At 45.2% G+C, this 22,930-nt stretch overlaps 1 long non-coding RNA gene across 1 annotated transcript in view; it reads right to left on the bottom strand.

Moving 5' to 3' along the window:
• LOC115073710 overlaps positions 1-22,123 on the bottom strand; it is a 103,947-nt gene extending 81,824 nt beyond the window's left edge. The window contains exon 1 of the long non-coding RNA XR_003852088.1: positions 21,389-22,123. This is a non-coding gene — a long non-coding RNA (uncharacterized LOC115073710). The remainder of the gene's footprint in view (positions 1-21,388) is intronic.
• Between the last annotated feature and the right edge of the window lie 807 nt (positions 22,124-22,930).

The following is a 22,930-nucleotide window of genomic DNA, read 5'->3' as shown; positions in this document are numbered from 1 at the left end:
GAATACTTGCAGTTGAAGGAAGAAAAGTAGGCTTATGGATCACCATTTGTGTGTGTGTGTGTGTGTGTGTGTGTGTGTGTGGTCTGTGACCAGGTGTACCCCTAAATAACTTCTGTGTTTGATGAACTATCCACAACACATTTTCAGGACACATCAGTGGGTGCAAAAGGATCCTTACCAGAGTATTTAATTTGGAAACCATGTATATACATGCAGCGGGTCAAGTGGCTGCAAAGAGAAAAGGACCTTAGAAATGGGAACTAAAGGAAGGGAAGGCAGGGTCTGTTGGTGGGAAGGGAGGGCAAGGTTGGCAGGAAGCAGTGGCATCTCTAGACAGAATTATTGGGGGGGGGGGGGAGGGAAGGGGAGCCAAAAGGTGACACTTCTACAAATCATACACATATGCACAGCAGGGCCCCCTGCCTAAGGGGGGTTATTTTCTAACCCTATCGCATGTGAAAAGGACTTTTCGCGTGCGATAGTTAGATCGGGGCGGAGTTGGGGGGGCTTCGGCACTGGAAGAGGAGGAGTCGGGGTGGCATTGGGCGGACGCTGCGGAAACTTTGCTGGCAGCAATAAGGTAAGACCCCTTATCGCTGCCAGTAGCGCGCCCAGTAGAAACACCTTTCACAATGGTGCTATTGGGTGCGAAAGCCCGCAGCGATAACACCGCGGTGGTACGATCGCTGCCAGCTTTTGCGGGCCTGCCCCCCTGCTCCGCCCCCCCCCCCACCCCCGTTACCTCGCGATTCAGGAAGGCATGCAAAGATAGAAAATCCAGCCCTAAATTGGCTATAAAAGACACAATAAGGAAAAATCCCAAGAGCCCTCTGAACAATTTAAAAAAACACAGATCAGTTTCATCTTCCCAGTAAAACTAAGGTTAAAAGTATTTGCTATCCTCATTCAAGACATTTCTTTAATACGGATATGAGCATAAAGTCTGGAGTCTATGCATAAAAGGACAGAATTGTAATATAAATGCAGCATCTCCAGTTCTGCATGCAACAATTTAAAAAAAAGAAATATTACCCTTCCTCATAAATCATCAAATAATAAAATAATATATATAAAGCATCAATATATTCATAAAAACAATACATATTTCTAAATCGCTGATGGACGGAATATGCAAAATTTCCCAAACACCAATAAAATTATTTCAGAACAGCAGACATATCAAACAGCATATAATAATTAAAACAAATAAGGATACAAAAAAATTCTTCTCTCCATACCTGTGAACTTTTGATTTCCAGGAACACTGAGATTGATGTGGGTTAATAGGAGGAAGGGAGAGGGGAAGGACAGCACACAAACCTTCTCTCGCTCTCTCTCATACACCCTGTCTTTCTCTCTCCCACAATACACATGTACACCCGCCCAGTCTCTCTCTCCCATACATACATACACACATTCACTCTCTTTTTCACTCTCACACACACATACAGGCTCTCTCACACACATCCTCTCTCTCACTCACTCAGGCCTCCCCCTTTCTTCAGAATCCCTTTCTTTTCTTCAGCGACTAGTAAAATGGTCTCCACTAGTGGCCTGCCAGGCCTCTTTCTTTTCTTTGGCTGCAGAGGGATGGACTTCTCCAATGGCCATTGGACATCTTTCTTTTTTTTCAGTGGAATAGGTTCTGCTGGTCACCTGCAGGGCCTCTTTCTGTTCTGCAGCTGACAGTAGCATTGGTTCCACTGTCAGCCTGCCAGATCCTCTTGTTTACAGGGGCAATGCACCCCTCCCCTCAAACTCCACCCATGGTCATGGTGTGGGGGGGAGGTAGAAATAGTCACATTAATCAATGTCATCTCTTGATGCTGTAGGGCCAATCATGGTAAAAGCTGCAAGATTGGCCTCATAACAGGAGAGATAACATCTACTTAGTGGAAGGGAGTGGGCAGTGGAGTGCCTCAGGGATCTGTATTGGGGACCCTTACTTTTCAATATATTTATAAATGATCTGGAAAGAAATACAACAAGTGAAGTAATCAAATTTGCAGATGATAAAAAACTGTTCAGAGTAGTTTAAATCACAAGCAGATTGTGATAAATTGCAGGAAGACCTTGTGAGACTGGAAAATTGGGCATCAAAATGGCAGATAAAATTTAATGTGGATAAGTGCAAGGTGATGCATATAGGGAAAATAACCCATGCCATAGTTACTCAATGTTAGGTTCCATATTAGGTGCTACTACCAAGAAAGAGATCTAGGCGTCATAGTGGATAACACATTGAAATCATCGGTTCAGTGTGCTACGGCAGTCAAAAAAGCAAACAGAATGTTGGGAATTATTAGAAAGTGAATGGTGAATAAAACGGAAAATGTCATAATGCCTCTGTATCGCTCCATGGTGAGACCGCACCTTGAATACTGTGTACAGTTCTGGTCGCCGCATCTCAAAAAAGATATAATTGCGATGGAGAAAGTACAGAGAAGGGCTACCAAAATGAGAAAGGGAATGGAACAACTCCCCTATGAGGAAAGACTAAAGAGGTTAGGACTTTTCAGTTTGGAAGAAGAGACGGCTGAGGGGGGGATATGATAGAGGTGTTTAAAATCATGAGAGTCTAGAATGGGTAGATGTGAATCAGTTATTTACCCTTTCGGATAATCGAAAGACTAGGGGGCACTCCATGAAGTTAGCATGTGGCACATTTAAAACTAATCGGAGAAAGTTCTTTTTAACTCAACACACAATTAAACTCTGGAATTTGTTGCCAGAGGATGTGGTTAGTGCAGTTAGTATAGCTGTGTTTAAAAAGGATTGGATAAGTTCTTGGAGGAGAAGTCCATTACCTGCTTATTAATTAAGATGACTTAGAAATTAGCCATTGCTATTACTAGCAACGGTAACATGGAATAGACTTAGTTTTTGGTACTTGCCAAGTTCTTATGGCCTGGATTGGCCACTGTTGGAAACAGAATCTGGGCTTGATGGACCCTTGGTCTGACCCAGTATGAAATGTTCTTAAATGTGACTCCTGCAGCTACCCACCATCACCATGATCTGTAGTTGGAGGGGGGAGGGGGTGTATTGACCTGTCAAACAAAGGACTTGGCAGACAACCAGTGGATCCCATCCTGCTGGTGGCAGAAGAAATAAAGAGGCCCAACAGGCCACCAGGGGAGCTCATCTCACTGGAGGTCGAAGAAAGAAAGAGGCCTGCCAGGCCACCAGTGGAGTCCATCCTGCTGGAGGTCAAAGAAAAGAAAAGGGGTCACAGCCTATGCTCAAGTGCGATGCCATAGTCTTAGCTTAGGCCCAAGAAAAGGCCTAGGCATCTAAAATTTGCACTTTTCTGATCTGACATCCTGGCCTAGTCTGGAGATTGGGCGAGATCTAGGTATTGAAACAAAGCAAAGGTCTGGGCCTAGACCCAACACTGGGATGTGACCTGGAGGCCAGATCCTGATTTATGGGCCTCTGCTGTGGCCAGTCTGATGACTGGGTCCTGACACCTCATCCTGGACTCCATGCCCAATGCCTAGGCCTCAGCTTAGGCCAAGGCCCGGGTCCATGACAGACAATAGGCCCTGGTCTGGTGACCAGGTCCCAACATCTGGACCTTGGCCTGGACACTGGCCTGATTCCAGGCACATCCTAGAGGCAGGGTCCAGACTCTGGGCCCAGGTTTCAGGCCCAATTGATCGGGCTGGTCTGGAGTCTGAGTCTTGATACATAGGCCTCATCCTATATTCAGGCCCAAACATGGGCCTTTCGCTTAGGCCATGGCCTGGGCCCAGGCACAAATGCTAGGACCAGTTTGGGACCTAGTTCCAATGCCTTGCCCATTGGCCTCAAAGCTTGTGCTTTGAAATAGGTCCTAGACCAAGGTAACGGTGACCTACCATGGCCTAGTTCTATGCAAGGCCAAAGCTTCAGCCTGAGTCTGACCCTGAGTAAGTAGGGTCTGAGGACGATCCTGTCCCCTGGATTTTGCGGGTTGGAGGCATGGGTAGTGGGGACGGGCAGCCTCGGGATTATTCCATTTCTTGTTTTTTGTTGCATTTTATGGTGTCTTTTATGTTTATTTTGATTTTGAAAAATAAAGAAAACAAAATAAACATTAATGAAATGAAATTTGTGGGAAAAAACACCCTAGAATAATGAAATTAAAAAACAAAACAGAATTTTTACCTCTGCACACCCCTATTATATGATTGAGGAATAAAAAGAACACTTAGGATGAGAAAGGTCATAGCAGAAAGATTACATTAATTCATTCTATTTTTATAGATGAGGATGTTAGGCAGACAACCCATGCTGGAAACAGAAATTGATAATGATTCAGAGAATATGAAACAAATCACAGTTAACCAGAAAATGTGCATAAGGCAAACTAAAGAGTAGCAAATCACCTTGATCAGATGGTATATATATCCCAGAGTTCTGAAAGAACTCCAAAATGAAATTGAAGACATTACTAATAATTTATAACCTATCATTAAAATTGTCTATTGTATCTGAAGATTGGAGGGGGTGCCCAATGCAATGCCAATCTTTCAAAAGGGTACCAGGGATGATCCAGGAAACTATAGATCAATGATACTGATATCAGTTCCAGTAAAAATCGTAGAAGGTATGCTAAAGAACAAAAATTATAGAACATACAATATACAATCACCTAATTAAAGAAAGCAAGATACCAAGAGTATGTCACTGGCTATATTACAAGTACCCAAATAATACATTCACTGTGTTAACCCAAAGGGAAAGAATAATAATACATCATCTTACAAAATGCTAATAGAGTACAAACATGTTTTATTAGGTCAATAATTTATGCAAATTTTAAAACATATGCACAACATTCCTATGAACTTACTAATTATCAAAAGGATTTAAATATATGTAATTAAAAAACTCTATGCCAACCCTGTGCACAAACAGATGCAAAGTACCTTATCAAAACCAAAACACCACACTTACTGCAATCATACTGAAACAGCACGCATCTTCATCAATTACAAAGCATTAAAGATGCTTGAAATCTTAAGAGTATATCAAAGGTCACGATACAAATGTTGAAACAACATAAATCAGTAGCTAATGTAGCACTCATAACTTATCAAAACAACAATACATGTGTTGTAACATGGTGCAACACTGTCACTTTGTGAGGAAGATCCCAACAAGGACCCTCGTTTTCACCCATCGGCTTCTTCAGGGGGGATTCTACATAAACAGCCACTGTGACTTGCTAGATATTTGAGGTATGCGTGTGGTCAAACGACCTGAGAATACCATTTTCATTAGGCCAGTGTGGCGTTAGAATTTCATGCTACCATGTATCCTTGATCATAACCTTATACTGCAAACAAATAGCACTGCTCAAGGAAAAGTATGCCAAAAGATCAACCTGCACCCAGCTATGTGAAGCTTGTCAAGTGTATTGCCAATGCTCACTGCCTAAACTTGCCTTCCTCTAGCATACTTTGACTGTTTCCAAATCACTGAGGGAGTCAAAATGAGAACTTTTTAGAACATGAATGGGTAGATTTATATAAATAGTGCCATTTTTCTCTGACTGTATATTTTCCTTTATATATATAATATATATATATATATATATATATATATATATATATATATATATATATATATATATATATATATATATATATACTTGTATATATAGACATGGTTTAATGGGTCACATCCAACATGGATTTACCTAAAGGAAGTCTTGCCTCATGAATCTGCTCCATTTTTTAAGGGGTTAATAAACATGTGGGTAATGGTGAGCTGGTAAAAATAGTAAATTTAAATATTCAGAAGCCATATGACAAAGTCCCTCATGAGAGAATCTTGAGAAAATGTAAAAGTCAGATTGTGAACTGGTTAAAAGTCAGGAAATAGAGAGTAGGACTAGTAAATGGTCTATTTTTCTATGGAGGGAAATTGTGAAGTGCCCCAGGGATCTGTATTGGGACTGTTGCTTTTTAATATATTCATATATGATCTGGAAAAAGAACGAGTGAGGTGATTAAATGTGCAGACATCACAAAATTATTCTGAGTTGTTAAATCACCAGCGGATTGTAGGTAATTGCAGTAGGTCCTTATGAGACTGAGAGACTGGGCATCCAAATGGCAGATGAAATTTAATGTGGACGAGTGCAAAGTGATGCGAGATGCGCATTGTTGTTTTATCGGTTTGGGCTTTGTTTTCGGACCCCCCCACGGAAAATTACATTTTTCACACGGTTCGTTTTTTGTTTTTTTTTGTGGGTCCTGATTTCATGTTAGTGCGCACTAAGGGGTAGATTTTCAAAGGGGTATGCGCGTAAGATACGCGCGTACCCCCCGAAAAACCTACCCCAACCCCCCCTGCGCGAGCCGAGCCTATTTTGCATAGGGGTCGGCGGTGCGCGCAAGCCCAGGGACGCGCGTAAGTCCCGGGGCTTGCAAAAAGGGGTGGTCGGGGGGCGTGGCCAGGGGGCGCAGTTAGGGATCAGGGGCGTGTCCAGAGTGTGTGGGCGGTCCGGGGGCATGGCCGAGTGCCCCGACACAGCGGCCTGTGTCGGGGCCTGCTGCGCCGGCGCGCGTAAGTTACTACTGCCTGGAGGCAGTAGTAACTTCTCCGATAAAGGTAGGGGGGGGGGTCTAGATAGGGCTGGGGGGGTGGGTTAGGTAGGGGAAGGGAAGGGAAGGTGCGGGGGGGGGGGATAGAAAAAAAGTTCCCTCTGAGGCCACTCCAATTTCAGAGCGTTCTCGGAGGGAATGGGCAGCGCGCGCAGGGCTCGGCGCGCACAAGTTGCACAAATGTGCACCCCCTTGCGCCTGCCGACCCCGGATATAAAATCCAGCGTACTTTTTTTCGCACCTGGTGCGCGAACAAAAGTACGTGCACGGGTATGTTTTTAAAATCTACCTCTAACATTTTAAAGTTAGTGCACGCTAATTAACACGAACTATAGATTTTCTGAAATTTCATAAATATTCAGTTCGTTTTTCAGAGTCCCCGAACCATGACAAATTAGACAATTTTGATGAAATTGTCTAATTCATGAAAAACAAATGCACATGTCTAATCTGCATAGGGAAAAGTAATCCAAACTGTAGTTAAATGATGTCAGGTTCCATACTAGGAGTCACTACCCAGGAGAAGGATCTGGACATCATCATGGACAATATGTTGAAATGTATAATTATTTATCAAGGTGCCAAATTTTTTTCTTTGAACCCCCAACCACTTTCCACCCTCCTTTGTGATAAAGCTGTATCTATAATTTCTTAAGCTCTGGGTAGTAGGGGTGTGCATTCGGATTGACCGCATTAGTAAAACGCAACTCATATTTTTTTTTTACTTAAAAAAATTGATTCGACATAAACGATCGGATTTCCCACATATCGAACATAGATATGTTCGATATGTGGGAAATCGCGATTGTTGAGCCAAAATAAAAATATAAACCCCCTCACCCTCCTTAATCCCCCCCCCCTGACTTACCACAACTCCCTGGTGATGGAGCGAGGAGTGAGGACGCCATTTCTGCAATCCTTGGCGAGAAGCATGTGACGGCGGCATGTCGAGTGACGCCGGCGTCACGTGATTCCCGGCAAGTTCGCGCCGGACGGCTCGTTCGGCCCAAAAAGAACTTTTGGCCAGCTTGGGGGGGCCTCCTGACCCCCTCAAGCTGGCCAAAAGTTCTTTTTGGGCCGAACGAGCCGTCCGGCGCGAACTTGCCGGGAATCACGTGACGTCGCGTCTGAGTGACGCGGCTCCACGTGATTCCCGGCAAGTTCGCGCCGGGCGGCTCGTTTGGCCCAAAAAGAACTTTTGGCCAGCTTGGGGGGGCCTCCTGACCCCCCCAAGCTGGCCAAAAAGTTCTTTTTGGGCCGAACGAGCCGTCCGGCGCGAACGAGCCGGGAATCACGTGACGCCGCGTCACTCGACGTGCCACCGACGTCACATGCTTCTCGCCAAGGATTGCAGAAATGACGTCCTCACTCCTCGCTCGATCACCAGGGAGTTGTGATAAGTCTGGGGGGGGGATTAAGGAGGGTGAGGGGGTTTAAATTTTTTTTTTGCACATATGTACATATACCCAACTCATTGGATTTTTTTTATGTCCATATTGGCCGCAAGTGGGACCCCCTTTCGGACATAAAAAATATGAACATAAAATTTTGCTCTGCACATCCCTACTGGGTAGCCGTGGTGATGTGCTATATTTTAAAACTCTGTTTTACTCATCTCAAGTGTGTTTTTTTTTGTCTTTTTACTTTTCCTTCTACTTCTATTCTCTTGGAGATGCTGTGCATGAATCTCCCATATTTGTGAACCAAATGCAGTGATTAACTATTGTTTTAACTTTGTTATGACATATAGATATGTTTTCTGTCTTTGTAAATTACTGATTAACTCTAGAAATAATTCTTGCATTGTTAAAACTTAATAAATATTAAATTAAAAAATGTCAGTTTTATAACAAACTATTTATGCACATAAACCAAGTTTTATACATGTAAATGGCTTTGAGAATTACCCCCAAATGCATGTTAATGTGCAAAGTAAAAATTGGTACTACACTGTTAACATGGGACATAAACTGTGATAGTAACCTGGAACATGGCTGCACTAACATTTAAATACAAATGTGTCTTTAAAAGATGTAAATAGAGGATAAAGAGTTCATTAGCTGTTATCCCCCTTTGTTGAAATCTGCACTAAAAATGAAAAATATTCTTTGGTGTGCTTATTCAGGGAAATTCTGAGTGATAGTTAGTTAATGGCTTGATCTAAAGCCTCCCCAAAATGTCCTTGCACATCAGGGACCAGGTTCTCCCCTTCCTGCTGGGAGAAGAGGGGGGAGCTTGGCAGACCTTTGTGTCCTACACTTCCTTGCCACCGCCCTGATTCTTGCCTGCAATCTGATTTTCAACAACCCCCCCTCCATGGCCCCAGTCCTCCCTTCCCAATCCACAATTTTCAACCAATCTGCAGGCCTTATTCTGAGCTTGTACAATTTTTGACCGCACTGCTGAGAAGCCAACAATAGTGTCAACTAGTTCCAAATTGTGGGCAGGATTCATCATTCCTCGCGGAATGATGAATCCAGCGAAAAAGGGTGCGAGGGGGTGAAGGGTGGGGGCCTTTCACGCGAATAGCGCCACCGTGTTCCTCACATTATCGCTGGCAGCGGTGCCGCGGCTGCCTCCTCCCCTCTCCGCTCCGACTCCTCCCCTCCCTGCCCTGACTCCTCCCCTCTCAGTCATTACATCCTATCGCACATGAAAAGGCCCTTTTCGCATGCAATAAGGCCCTAACGCACTCGATAAACCTTTAGAAAATAACCCCCTGGGATGGTTGTTTTATTGATGTGGATACGTGCTCGCTAAGATTTAGAATGAGACCACCAACTCATTTACCATAGGGCACCAAATAACTTTCTATCAGTAAAATGTTTCTGTTACTTGCTACCAACCTGAGCCAGATTTTAACCAATGACTTAGAGGTGAAAGGCTCTGTGGCCATGGGCTAATTTCTTTGAATTATACAGTCCCGCTCTCTGGCATGGAATGGAAATAACTTTACAGGAAAAATTCCATGAGCCTGTTACAAAAATGATTTTCTCTTATTCTGTGCCTATGAGAAAAAATCCATAAGTGATTCAGGACCTATGTGCATTTAACTAGCTGTAACTACAATCTATAGAGTATAGCTTTATGGTTTGACATTTTGCAATTTGGCAGTTCATAGAACAACATTCCTGTTTACTATTTGTTTGATCTGAAAGTTTAGACACTTAAAGAACCTGCCAAGAAAAAAATTTCCAATTGTTGCACATCAAGTACAATGCCAAAAGCTGTTCATATTTTTTTTTCTTGTTTCAATGCAGAACTATAATTTTGCCTATCAAAATCATACAGTTTCCGTGCTACCAATCTCATGTCATTCACTGCTTTGACCTGCATTCACTCAAAAAACATCAGGAAATGACAATGATAATGTGTTCAGTCCAAAAGATTCTGCTGCTGGCACAAACTCCCACCTTCAGTATAATTCAACAATCAGAAGACTCAAATTATTTTGCTTAATCTCTATCACTACTTATCTTTTCCTTTTGGTTTCTGGGATGTTTGTTAAAATAAACTTCAAGATCATCTATTCTCAGCAAGATGCAGAAACTGTTTTCCTACCTATAGTGAATCCTGCAAATATAATGCATGTCCAATTATGCCTTGCAAGCCACGATAACACCCCACAATGCATCAAGCTCAGTATTCGGATATACTAAATGTTCATTATTGTAGTTTTACACACATGCAGATTCCTAATATATGAACAATAGACGAGTAAAATGGTCTGGAAAATAAGCTATCAATAGATAAAAGTGCAGACTAGACCTCTAATCCTGCAAAATCCTGTATTGTTTTGCTGCACAGCATTATTCTAGATGACAGGCCCATAAGTCAGCATATTGATTGATAGTAAAGTACAGTATTGTAAAATCAGAGTGACTACAATTGGTCAACTTGTCAATGAAACATCAGGGCAAGGAGATGGAAAGGGAGCGGAGAAATCCATACCATATGAGAACTCTCTAAGACATTCTTCTTCTTGTCCAGGAGAACTGGGTTAGACTGAGATATAATCATTTTTTTCTGTACCAAAAAAAAAATAATCCATTTCTAGTAAATTAAGAATGCAATGTTTGGGGCTTCATTGACAAAGATATTGCTTATTACAGTATGACGTGACTTGTTTTTAGCAGTGCATTGTTAATTATGCACAGTAAAGAACAATATGAAGCATAGAAATTCCTCCAACAGAAGGTAAAAAAAAATGGATTCTAATAGTCTTCACCTTTGGTTAGCAGTCTCTGCTCATATGAACACTGTAGGGTGGGCCAATGAATAAAATGTGTTGCAGGTCTGACAGCCCTTAATTTAATGATGCTCACTATATAGGGCATGCAGAGTTATCACGTTGGCATCTCTAGAACCACAAATTACATGACTCACTTTATCCTGCCACTGAAGCAGACAGCCTATTGATCCTTTTTAAGGGAGGGCTGAGAAAGGGAAGATTGTTTTTATGTGAATCTTTGCACTTTTATGGTATATTGCAGAATGCTAAGATAGCACATTAAGCTATCAGAAGACTGCTCATAAATGAGAAAAATATATATTCACTCACTCAAACTATAATGTAGGTGTAATGGTGGCTTTGTATGCTTTGTTATGACTGTCCAAATCCGGAAATGGATCCTTGGGCCGACCGACCCAGGAGAACGGTCGGGAGGCAGAACACACGCTGGGCAGACGAGGCTTCACCTGGAAACCCGTGACCCCTCCAGAGGAGCTGTGGAGGCCCGGGCTGCTAGGACTTAGGAGTCTTCGCCCTGGAAGCCCGAGGTCCCCCCAGGAGGAGCCCGTAGGGACCCGGGCCGCTGGGACTTAGGCGTAGATCTGAAGAAACCCAGGAAAGGAATACGAACCAGAATCAAGGCAGGCAGCAGGCAGAAGTCGGAGACACGGACCGGGGTCAAGGCAGGCGGCAGGCAAGCAGAAGTTGGAGACACGGACCGGGGTCAAGGCAGGCGGCAGGCAAGCAGAAGTTGGAGTCACGGACCAGGGTCAAGGCAGGCGGCAGGCAGGCAGAAGTTGGAGTCACAGACCGGGATCAAGGCAGGCGGCAATCAGGCAGAAGACAGAATCACAAGGACAAGCAGAAATCCAGGAACCAGGCAGCAGGCAAGAATCAAGGTCAGGCAGACAGAATCTGAAGACAGGCAACAGGAATCGGGAACCGGGCAGGCAGGACAGCAACTAGCACTTCAAAGAAGGAACCTCGTTGCAAGGCAATTTGAAAACCCTGGCGCCCTGTTTATATCCCTACCCGGCGTCTGATGTCACTGGGGGCGTGTCAGCACATCCGGCTGCTGACGGCTCAAAATGCAGGCCCTCGCGCGCACGCGTTCCCCCGTCGAGGGGAGGAGTCTTCGGCGGCATCTCCCTCGTGGAGACGCCGCTGCCATGCGGCCTGGAAGGCCAAGAATCCGGCGTTTCGTGGCGCAGTTCGCGGCGCGGGCAGAAGAGGTAGGTGCCCGATCACTAACCTAGTGACCGGGATTGTAACAGTACCCCCCCTTTTACGCCCCCTCCGAAGAGGACCGGGCTTTCCGGGATTGTCCAAGTGAAATTGAGTCAGCAGAGACTTGTCCAAAATATTTCGTGCAGGCTCCCAGGAGTCTTCCTCAGAACCACAGCCCTCCCATGCTAGCAAATTCTCCCATCGGCGATTGCGAAAGCGCACATCACATATCTCGTGTACTTGATAAACAGGTTCCTCAGGTGAAGAGACTGCGATATCATCAGGAGTAAGTCGATGAAAACGAGAGTACACTACCGGTTTCAAGAGAGATACATGAAACACATTGTGAATACGTAAAGATGATGGAAGACGAAGCTTATAGGACACCAGGCCTATTCGTTCAGCCACGGGGAAAGGACCACAGAATCTGGGACCCAACTTGCGGGAACGACCCGGGAAGTGAAGGTTCCTGGTACTTAGCCATACCTTAGTGCCGGGCAATAATTCTGGTGCGGGACGTCGATGGCGATTCGCCACTTTTTGTGCTCTTTGTGCAGCGGTGGAGAGTCGCTGCTGAAGAATTTTCCAGAGTTGATGAAGCTGAGTGGCCACTGTCTGGGCCGCTGGTGATGGAACATCCACGGGAAGTGGTACAGGAGGTCTGAGATGGCATCCAAAGACGGTCTGGAATGGAGATTGGCCTGTAATTGAATGTTTGTGATTATTATACGGGAATTCAGCCCAAGGCAGAAGGGAAACCCAATTGTCTCTCTTTTCAGAAATGAAACTGCGAAGAAATAATTTGAGAGACCGATTCATCCGTTCCGTTTGCCCATTGCTTTGTGGATGAAACGCGGTAGAAAGATTCAATTGCACTCCAAACTTCTTACAGATGGCACGCCAATAGCGAGCTGTGAACTGAGACCCACGGTCGGAAACGATGCTCTGCGGGAGACCATGAGCCCGGAAGATATGTTGCGTAAATAGACATGCCAATTCTGGTGCTGATGGAAGTTTGGGCAGAGGTACCAAGTGAACCATTTTAGAGAACCGATCCACGATGACCCAAATCACTGTATTACCCTCTGAAGGAGGCAAATCCACCACAAAGTCCGTGGCGATGTGGGTCCAGGGTTCCGTGGGAATTGGCAGGGGTTGTAGAAGTCCCCAGGGTCGTCCAGAGAGAGGTTTCTGTCTGGCACATACTGGGCAAGATGCTACATATTCGTGTACGTCTTGTCGCACTCGAGACCACCAGTAGTATCGGTTCAAAAGAGTCAAGGTCCTCTCTCGACCGGCATGTCCTCCCGTGAGAGAGTCATGGGCCCACTCAAGGACCTTTCTTCGATCGCTTCGAGGAACCACCACTCTTCCTGGACTGGATATACTGGTGCTGGCAAGGAAGATTTTAGCCGGATTGATGATGTACTGCGGGGGGTCACCCTTCTCTTCGAAGATGGTATTTCGGGATAGAGCATCGACTCGAACATTCTTCGAAGCTGGTCGGTACTTGAGGATGAAGTCAAATCGACTGAAAAATAATGACCAGCAAGCTTGCCTGGGATAAAGGCGCTGGGCTTGTGAAAGGAACTCTAAATTTTTATGGTCAGTATACACCGTGACTTGATGTTGAGCTCCCTCCAGCCACTGTCTCCACTCTTCAAAAGCCAACTTGATGGCTAGGAGTTCCTTATCGCCTATCCCGTAGTTGCTTTCGGCAGGCGTGAACTTCCTGGAGAAGTAGGAGCACGGTAGTAAGTTTCCAGAACTGGAGTACTGAGACAGTACTGCTCCTACCGCCACACTGGAAGCATCCACCTCCACAACGAAGGGACGTAGAGGGTCGGGGTGGCGTAGGCAAGTCTCCAACAGGAATGTGTCTTTCAAATCCTGAAATGCCTTACAAGCTTCAGGAGTCCAGTGGTGCGTATCAGCTCCTTTTTTAGTTAGAGCAGTCAATGGTGCTACTAGCCGTGAATATCCAGGGATAAAGTGCCTGTAAAAGTTCGCAAAGCCTAAAAAGCGTTGTAACGCCTTTAAGCCAATAGGTTGAGGCCACTTCTTGATAGCGGACACCTTTTCGGGGTCCATGCTGAATCCTGTAGCGGAAATAATATAACCCAAAAAGGGCAACGAGTCCTGTTCAAATAGACATTTCTCTAGTTTTGCGTAGAGGTGTTGGTCCCAGAGAATCTGAAGTACTTGTCGAACCTGAAGTCGATGAGTATTCAAATCTTGTGAGAAAATGAGGACATCGTCCAAGTATACTATAACACAGGAGTTTAGCAGTTCCCTAAGTATCTCATTCATGAGATGTTGGAACACTGCAGGAGCATTACATAAGCCAAAAGGCATGACCAAGTACTCATAGTGTCCGTCCCGGGTATTGAAGGCGGTCTTCCACTCGTCCCCGGGATGGATACGTACCAGATTGTATGCCCCCCTTAAGTCCAGCTTCGTAAACACTTGAGCTCCTTGGAGTTTGTCTAGTAATTCAGGAATCAATGGTAACGGGTACCGGTTCTTCTTGGTAATGGTATTTAAGCCCCGGTAATCAATGCAGGGTCGCAATGAACCATCTTTTTTAGCCACAAAAAAGAATCCTGCCCCGGCAGGAGATTTAGATGGACGAATGAACCCTTTGGCAAGGTTTTCTTTGATGTAATCTGACATGGCTTTAGTTTCTGGCTGAGAGAGAGGGTACACCCTACCCCGTGGTGGTACTGTACCGGGAAGAAGCTCTATGGCACAGTCGAAGGGACGATGTTGTGGTAGTAATTCCGCCTTTTCTTTAGAAAAAACGGCGGCATAGTCACTGTACGGATCTGGAAGTAGAGCCCCGACGTGGGCCAAGGGAATGGGTGGAACCACTGTGGTCTTAAAGCAAGACTGGAAACAATGAGGGCTCCATTGAGTGATCTGTAAGTCATCCCAGCGGATCATCGGAGAATGTTGCTGCAACCAGGGCAGACCAAGGACTACTGGGTGGACCGACCTCTCCAAGACTAGGAACAAGATCATCTCTTCATGTAATAGCCCAGTCTGAAGTGTGAGCGGAGTCATGGCAACGGAAATGCTACCAGGCAAAGGAGTTCCTTGAATAGAGGTAACTCGCAGTGGGGGCTCACGGGGTCGTGTAGTTAACTGAAGTTGTTGCACAAGTGCACGGGTGATAAAGTTCCCTCCAGCCCTGGAGTCAATCAGGGCTTGCGTTTCAAAGGAACCTCCCGAAAACTTTAGGGTTACAGGTACTGTACATTGAGGAGCAGCATTGAGACAGCCCAGGAGACACTCCTCCATCACTCGTAGGTGCGGGCGTTTTCCGGCCGTTCCTTACATTGTGAAAGGAAGTGTCCCTTTCCACCGCAATACAGACATAGTCCCAATGTCCGGCGGCGGCGTTTCTCCTCTTCGGATAGGGAAGTTCTTCCTAGCTGCATTGGTTCCTCGGAGGAGGGTTCGGCAGAAGCCCCGTGGACCGAGGAGCCGGCGTGAGCGGCCTTGAGAATACGGGAGCCAGTGGCGACATACGTCGTGGAGGGCGTACCTCTCTGGCTCTCTGTTGCAAGCGCTGATCAATGCGTCCAGCGAGTTCAATGAGCGTGTTGAGGTCCTCAGGAAGGTCTCTGGCGGCCAGAACATCCTTAATCCGACCCGCCAGACCTTCAAGAAAAATCCCACGAAGAGCATCATCACGCCAGCTCACCTCTAGTGCAAGTGTGCGGAACTCTAAGGCGTACTCAGCCAAAGTGTGTGCTCCCTGCCGGAGTTGTAGTAATTCCGAAGTTGCCGAAGTCTGGCGAGCGGGTTCATCGAAGGCAGCTCTGAAACTGGCCACGAAGTGATCCAGGTTAGTGAGGGTGGTGTCATTCTTTTCCCACATAGGCGATGCCCAATTCAGGGCCTTGCCATCCAGCAAGGAGAAGATGTATGCGACCTTGACGGAGTCCGTGGGGAATTGGTTGGGTAGTAAAGCAAACCGTACAAAGCATTGATTTAGAAATCCACGACAGCCCTTGGCGTCCCCTGCGTATCGTGACGGAGCAGGAAGTTGCGTGGGCGTCTGGAGCGTGACAACCGGAGCGGGAGCTGGCACCGGAACCGGTGCAGGAGGCTCGGCATCCATACGGGTAGCCATCTGCTCCACCGTGGCTACCAAAGAATCCAGCACTTGTTGCTGCTGCACCAGCCGCTGAGCAAGCCCCGGAATGGCCTGGAGACCAGCGAGGTCTGCCGGATCCATGGCCTTGCAAACTGTTATGACTGTCCAAATCCAAAAGTGGATCCTTGGGCCGACCGACCCAGGAGAACGGTCGGGAGGCAGAACACACGCTGGGCAGACGAGGCTTCACCTGGAAACCCGTGACCCCTCCAGAGGAGCTGTGGAGGCCCGGGCTGCTAGGACTTAGGAGTCTTCGCCCTGGAAGCCCGAGGTCCCCCCAGGAGGAGCCCGTAGGGACCCGGGCCGCTGGGACTTAGGTGTAGATCTGAAGAAACCCAGGAAAGGAATACGAACCGGAATCAAGGCAGGCAGCAGGCAGAAGTCGGAGACACGGACCGGGGTCAAGGCAGGCGGCAGGCAAGCAGAAGTCGGAGACACGGACCGGGGTCAAGGCAGGCGGCAGGCAAGCAGAAGTCGGAGTCACGGACCGGGGTCAAGGCAGGCGGCAGGCAGGCAGAAGTTGGAGTCACAGACTGGGATCAAGGCAGGCGGCAATCAGGCAGAAGACAGAATCGCAAGGACAAGCAGAAATCCAGGAACCAGGCAGCAGGCAAGAATCAAGGTCAGGCAGGCAGAATCTGAAGACAGGCAACAGGAATCGGGAACCGGGCAGGCAGGACGGCAACTAGCACTTCAAAGAAGGAACCTCGTTGCAAGGCAATTTGAAAACCCCGGCGCCCTGTTTAAATCCCCTACCCGGCGTCTGACGTCACTGTGGGCGTGTCAGCACATCCGCGTGCTGACGGCTCAAAATGCAGGCCCTCGCGCGCGCGCGTTCCCCCCGTCAAGGGGAGGAGTCTTCGGCGGCGTCTCCCTCGTGGAGACGTCGCTGCCATGCGGCCTGGAAGGCCAAGAATCCGGCGTTTCGTGGCGCGGTTCGCGGCGCGGGCAGAAGAGGTAGGTGCCCGGTTACTAACCTAGTGACCGGGATCGTAACATGCTTACCAAACACTTTCCCTACTTCCATCTGCTGGGAGATGTTTGCATTTTTAGATCCTCCCAGATCTTGGCCATTCTCCCCCCTGGTTTGGGATTGGTCAAGCTTCTCTTTATAAACTGAGTTCAGCATGCCCAAATTGTGTTTGGCTGTAGTTTTGAGTTTTGGAAGCATGGGGTTTTTTTTTGCTGGAGATCTCAGCAGGCCGTAAAGCTTGCAAAAAGGGATAATAGGGAGAAATCCTATCTTTTCTGCCTTCACGGACCAGAAGGGGTTTTCCTTGTGTGAAGAGCAGAGAAGAGAGATTTTTTTGTCTTGCAGACAATGGATTTGTTTTTCTTAACCTGCCCAATCTAGAAAGAAGCCCCCTTCTTGGAAGGAGTAGGAACGAGACTGCCTGTCTTTTTACCATTCAAATGGGCTGGCAGTGCTCCGAAGAGAATTGTTGTTAGAAGCGAACTTGTTTTTTTCCTTTTGAGGGGAGGAATTATTTTGGCCTACAGCTTCCTACCTCATCTTTTAAAGCACTATTTTCCCCTTTTAAATCACTGGAATAGGATATTGATTCAAGTTTTGAGACGGATAACTGGTAGTTATCATTTTATTATTTATGATGATTTTTGCCATTCTTGTGAGGATTTTATTTTTTAAGTTGCAGTAAACCTTTTTTTTGTTTGAACAACACTCCCAGTTAATTGCTTGGTTTTTAATCTCTTCTTCTTGAGAACCTTATTAAATAGAGCTTTCTTATGTGTAGACTCGATTATCCCGCCCCACCAAAGAATTCCAATTAATGTGGGCCATAGAACCTGATCCCCTCCCTCTACTCCCAAGCACCCCAAAAATTACAAAAAACATTGTGGGACTTTCAGCCCAAGCAGCCTTCCCTCTAGCTCCCCCTCCTGGATTGGAAAAATAAAGCTTGAATCCTGGCCTCCCTCTTCAAGCCCTCTCTTCTCCCACAAGCCCAACACAACCGTTTCACCTCACCTGACACCTCCAAATTCTCTGTGGCTGCCGGGAACTCCATACAAGCACCCAGCTTCTGGTAACATAAATCACTGCTTTTACAGCAATGTTGATAGCATCAGCTGCCAGCATTACTGTCAGAATGCTACTCTGGAAGCTACCGAGAACTAGACCCGTGTATAAAACTCTTGGAAGCAGTAGAGATTTACGGCGTTTGGGTGGGGTGAGCGGGTTTGGGTTGAGCTTGTGGGGGGAAGGGGGAGGGTGGGCTTGAGGAGAGGGTCAGGATTCAAGATTTAGTTTACCAATTCATGGAGGAGGGGGTGATAAATTTTGGGGGGCTTGGGGGAAGGGAAAGAAGGGTCAGACACTATGGCTGACATTAGGTGTAATCGTTTAGCAAGGTGGGGATAGGGTGATCATGCCTCGAGATCCACATTGATTTTTTTTTTGGGGGGTGGGGAGGGATGCATTTAAACTGCTATATCATTTGAATATAGCTGGTTAAGGTTAAAGTTGTCCAGGGACATGTTTCTGGATAAATTTAACCTTTCTCAGAGGCACATCCAAACTTAATAAAAAAGCTTATTTGGCTAAATCTGAATATTGGAGTTAGCTGAGTTCCATAATAATGGCTGCACTTCTTGGTACCTTTTCTAATTCTGCTTAACTAATTCTGAGATGTGGTAAACAGAACTACACACAATACTCAAGAGAAGATTGCACCATGGAGCAATACAGATTTAATTGTTTTTCTGATATGTGCTAAATCTTTTAACATACTGTATGATACTCCTCAGGAAGTTTGTTCCATAGAACAGGGGCTATTACTGAAAAGGCCCTTGACCTTGCTTTTTATAATTGGGCTTCTTTCACTGTGTGGAAGGAATGCAGATCCTACAGCAGAATGTACACTGATAAACAGAACTGTAGACACTCAGGTCTTTGACCATTTATGGCTTTATAGGTCAACACAAAGATTTTAAACTTCACCTGACATTCAACAGGTAGCCAATGCAGCTAAGACAATAGTCGAGTTACATGATCTCTATACCCTAACACCCCCAAGATTGTCACTGCCATGTTCTATAGCAATTGTAGCCTTTTTAAGGATGACTGAGGCAACACAATATAAATATAATTAATTGGTATTGCAAGTAATCTAAGTGATAAGTGATCAAGGCATGAATCACCTTAACTAGATTCATATAGAACAGAAAGGATCTAAGCTGCCTAACCATATGCAAATTCTCCAAAAGTCCACTTATTAAAGAAAACAAATGCGCTTGATATGACAAATTGGAGTCCAACAACACCCCAAAGTTCTGAACAACACTGGAAAAGGTTAAAGGTTGGTATTTATTAATTATAGTCATAATAAAAACCACTGACTCCAAAAACTAGACTCATGAAGGTAGCCACATTATCATTTATTCACAGAATATATGTATTGAAATAAAGCTTCAGCAGAGACTTGGCAAAAGTTCATATATTAATGGTAAGAAATCCTAAAAGTCCATGTATTTATATCTACAGCACGAGTTCAGCTGGTTCACTTAATATTTCAAGGTTGCAAGAAAACATTGGCCTGCTGATAGTATGGTCACAACACAGTGCTCTGCTAACACCTTACAGGATATGTATCTACACTGTTGGGGAGGGTCTGAAGCTGCTGGGAAGGGTTAGGGAAGGAAAGGAAACATTATGAACGTGGTGGAGAAAGAAATATGAAGGGACAAAAGAAGGAAAACCGACAAAAAGTTAAGTGAGACAAAAGGGGAGTGGAGGAAAACAGACAAGAGGAAAGACCAGGGAAACAGACAAGAAATTAAGAGAAACTAGAGGGGAGTGGTGGTGGTGGTGGTGGGGGGGGGGGGGGGGGGGGGAGATTGCTTTGAGAAGGAGGACGAGTAGAGAGACAATAAAAATTAGAGGGAATGGACAGTGATGGGAAAAAAGGAAGAAAGGACTTTTTTACTATATGTGTGTCTGTACAGTGCTGCTTTCATTTAGTGCTACTATAGAAATGATAAGTAGTAGTAGTAGCAGAAAATAAATTGACATAGAAGGATGAGAGAAAGAAGCTAGAAGAGGGAGAATGGAACAGTGGTGATGAATGAATTGGGCCAAATTAGCATATGTTTGAAATTCCTGAGAAGCAGTACCAATGAGTCAATCACATTCTCCTTAGAAACTTCTTCCCTATTGGCATTTACATTTTACAGTGCAAGTCCTTAAACAACTCAGTCAGCATGACTAGCTCTTCTCAGATCCAAGCATGAGATGAGTGAATGAAGGTTTATCTTTTTGAAATAATTGAATTATGAATGCTTGCAAGAGATGCATGAATGGGTAGTAGCTTCAGCTGAAGCCTTAGTAAATTGTTCTGACACTGGCAAGTTTCAAACTGGTGCTGATTCAGTCTCTTTTTGTGTATGCTACCACATGCTCAATACATACACATGCATTTTTTGGTGGAAGAACAGAGGAAGGGAGAAAGAAAATTGATGGAGAATGGAAAAAAAATGAAGAAAAAATAATTCAGAAGGAGGGAGAAAGCAAGTATGAGAGGCATGGGAGGATGCTATAAATCATTCAGTTAATAATTTTGTTTATATGAAGACATATCTCATAGGAAAAGAATAAACATTGTTTTCTTCTACTACCACAGTTACAATGAACTTTTTATTTCATTGTCAAGATTCTGTATTTGTAAAGAAAAGAAGATATACTGTGGCTGCCCTTAAGCCAATGCCCATTAGAAATATGCATTTGTTTGAAATGAATTGCAAAACATAACAAGTAAACCCATATTTGTTTTGTTAGTGGTCCCACAAAATTAATGGAACGAGGCCCATGAATGAAATGAATACTTTTTGACTCATTTGTTTATGTTTATCAATCATATTTGTAGCCCATTGAAGTATTCAGCTCGGCTCTAATTTGCACATTTTTTGCATTGTACATATGTATATAATTGCAAACGTTGTTTATTATTTAGCGCAAACTTTCCCATGATATCTCCCACCCTCTGTTAATACCCTGTTTACATGTTTTAATCGTTCAATGTAAAGCGCCATGCCTGGCGCCTGTTTATGTTACAATGTGAACCGATATGATATCCTGGATGAATGTCGGTATATAAAAATTTTAAATAAAATAAATAAATAAATACATAATTAAAAAAACAGATACAGGCAACTTACCACTAGCTCTTGCCTACGCTGTTGGGTAGTGGAAACTTGAACCGAAGGGGAGTTGATGCTACCTGTGATGAGGAGCCCCACAGGTCCCCACCGTCAGCAGGTGAGTCTGGGAACATGCAGACACTCCTCAGGACCTTCACCAATACCAGCCCATGTTCCCCTTGGGTTGAGCCCTCGAGTGCCGGGGCCAGCTGACTTATGTGGGGGTCTCTGTGATGAAGGAGACAGGCAGCGTATCTCGTGGTCAAATTCCAGGCAAGGGGTCAAAGCAGATGGAATATTTTGTGGTCGAATTCCGGTCTGGGGTCAAGCCAAGGAGGGACAATGAAACAAGAGGAAAGCAAGGAACATAGGAAGGCAGAACTCGGGGAGGCAGGAACAAGCAAATCAAAGCTTTCCAGGAGAAAGGAGACCTGATGCCAAGCCGAAGGTTGGAAGCGAGGGCCAGCCTTAAATAGCCCAGAAGGCTGACACCACTAGAGAGGACAGATAGCATTTTCCCACCGCGGGCCCTTTAAATCTTGGGAGGAGGGGCGTACAAGCACCTAGGGGAGTCTGTGCAGGAAGCGGTTGGTGGCAGCCTTGCCGCAGGAAGGGGAGCAGGAGGTGATGTCCACTGGTTGCTCACAGCCATGAGAAAGGCCGGGACGGAAGCTGGCATTGGCAGCAGCTCCCTGCCAGGGAGCCCTGGCCTGCTCCTGCCACGGCGGGAGTAAGTGAGGCCAGACACAGGGCTTGCAAACTTAATGGTGTGATTTGTTGCCATATCAGAATCTTGTCCAAACTGAAGCAGGACAAGTTGACAAGGAGACTAGCTAGAGGACAAATGACAGTGCAGCATTATTTTTAAATAGCTTACCAGTGCTATCTGGATTAAGTGATGCTGACATTCTCCCACTATAAAGTCTAACCATGTGCCATAAGCTCTGTATTTCCTCTCTAGCTCTTGGCATAGAAGGACATGCTACTGAAAGCTCTCACAGTTTTAAAAAAGCTTACAAACTTTTGAATTTGGCACTTGTAAAGGCTGCTTCTGCTCTTTTCTGTTCTGCAGTGGTTTTGCATATTTACTGTACTGCTGCAGATTTCGAATGCTCATTTCACTGAGGGAGAGTCAGGGTAGGAGGGAGTGTAGAGATTGCAGTAGCAGCAGTGCTAGTGACTTTTTTGTAAGTGTCTGGATACCAGACACTTAAACAATGCGTGCTCAGAGACTGAAAAGACTGAAAAGAAAAGTCTTATCAGGCTGACAGTCTTTTTTTGTCTGTTAGGGTTTAAAAGATATTTTGCATGTGGAGTCAATAAGCAATAAGGTACACAGCGCAGTTCACATACAATATATATGTGTCTGTATGACAGACAGTTCTTCATATAATGAGTGATATTGTGAATGGGGTATAGTTTTAGTATCATATGTAATATCCAATCCCCTAGGAGGGAATGTACTTCAACAAATTCCATCATGTCAAGAAAAGAGAGAGGAGGGGATGTTGCCAGGGTTTGTAGCTTTTCTATAACTCCAAATGTCAAGGAAACCCCTTG

Source organism: Rhinatrema bivittatum, chromosome 1 (assembly GCF_901001135.1).
Source record: "Rhinatrema bivittatum chromosome 1, aRhiBiv1.1, whole genome shotgun sequence".
Lineage (NCBI taxonomy): Eukaryota > Metazoa > Chordata > Amphibia > Gymnophiona > Rhinatrematidae > Rhinatrema > Rhinatrema bivittatum.
The sequence above is the reverse complement of the archived record's forward strand: the minus strand, read 5'-3'. Positions and strand labels throughout refer to the sequence as shown.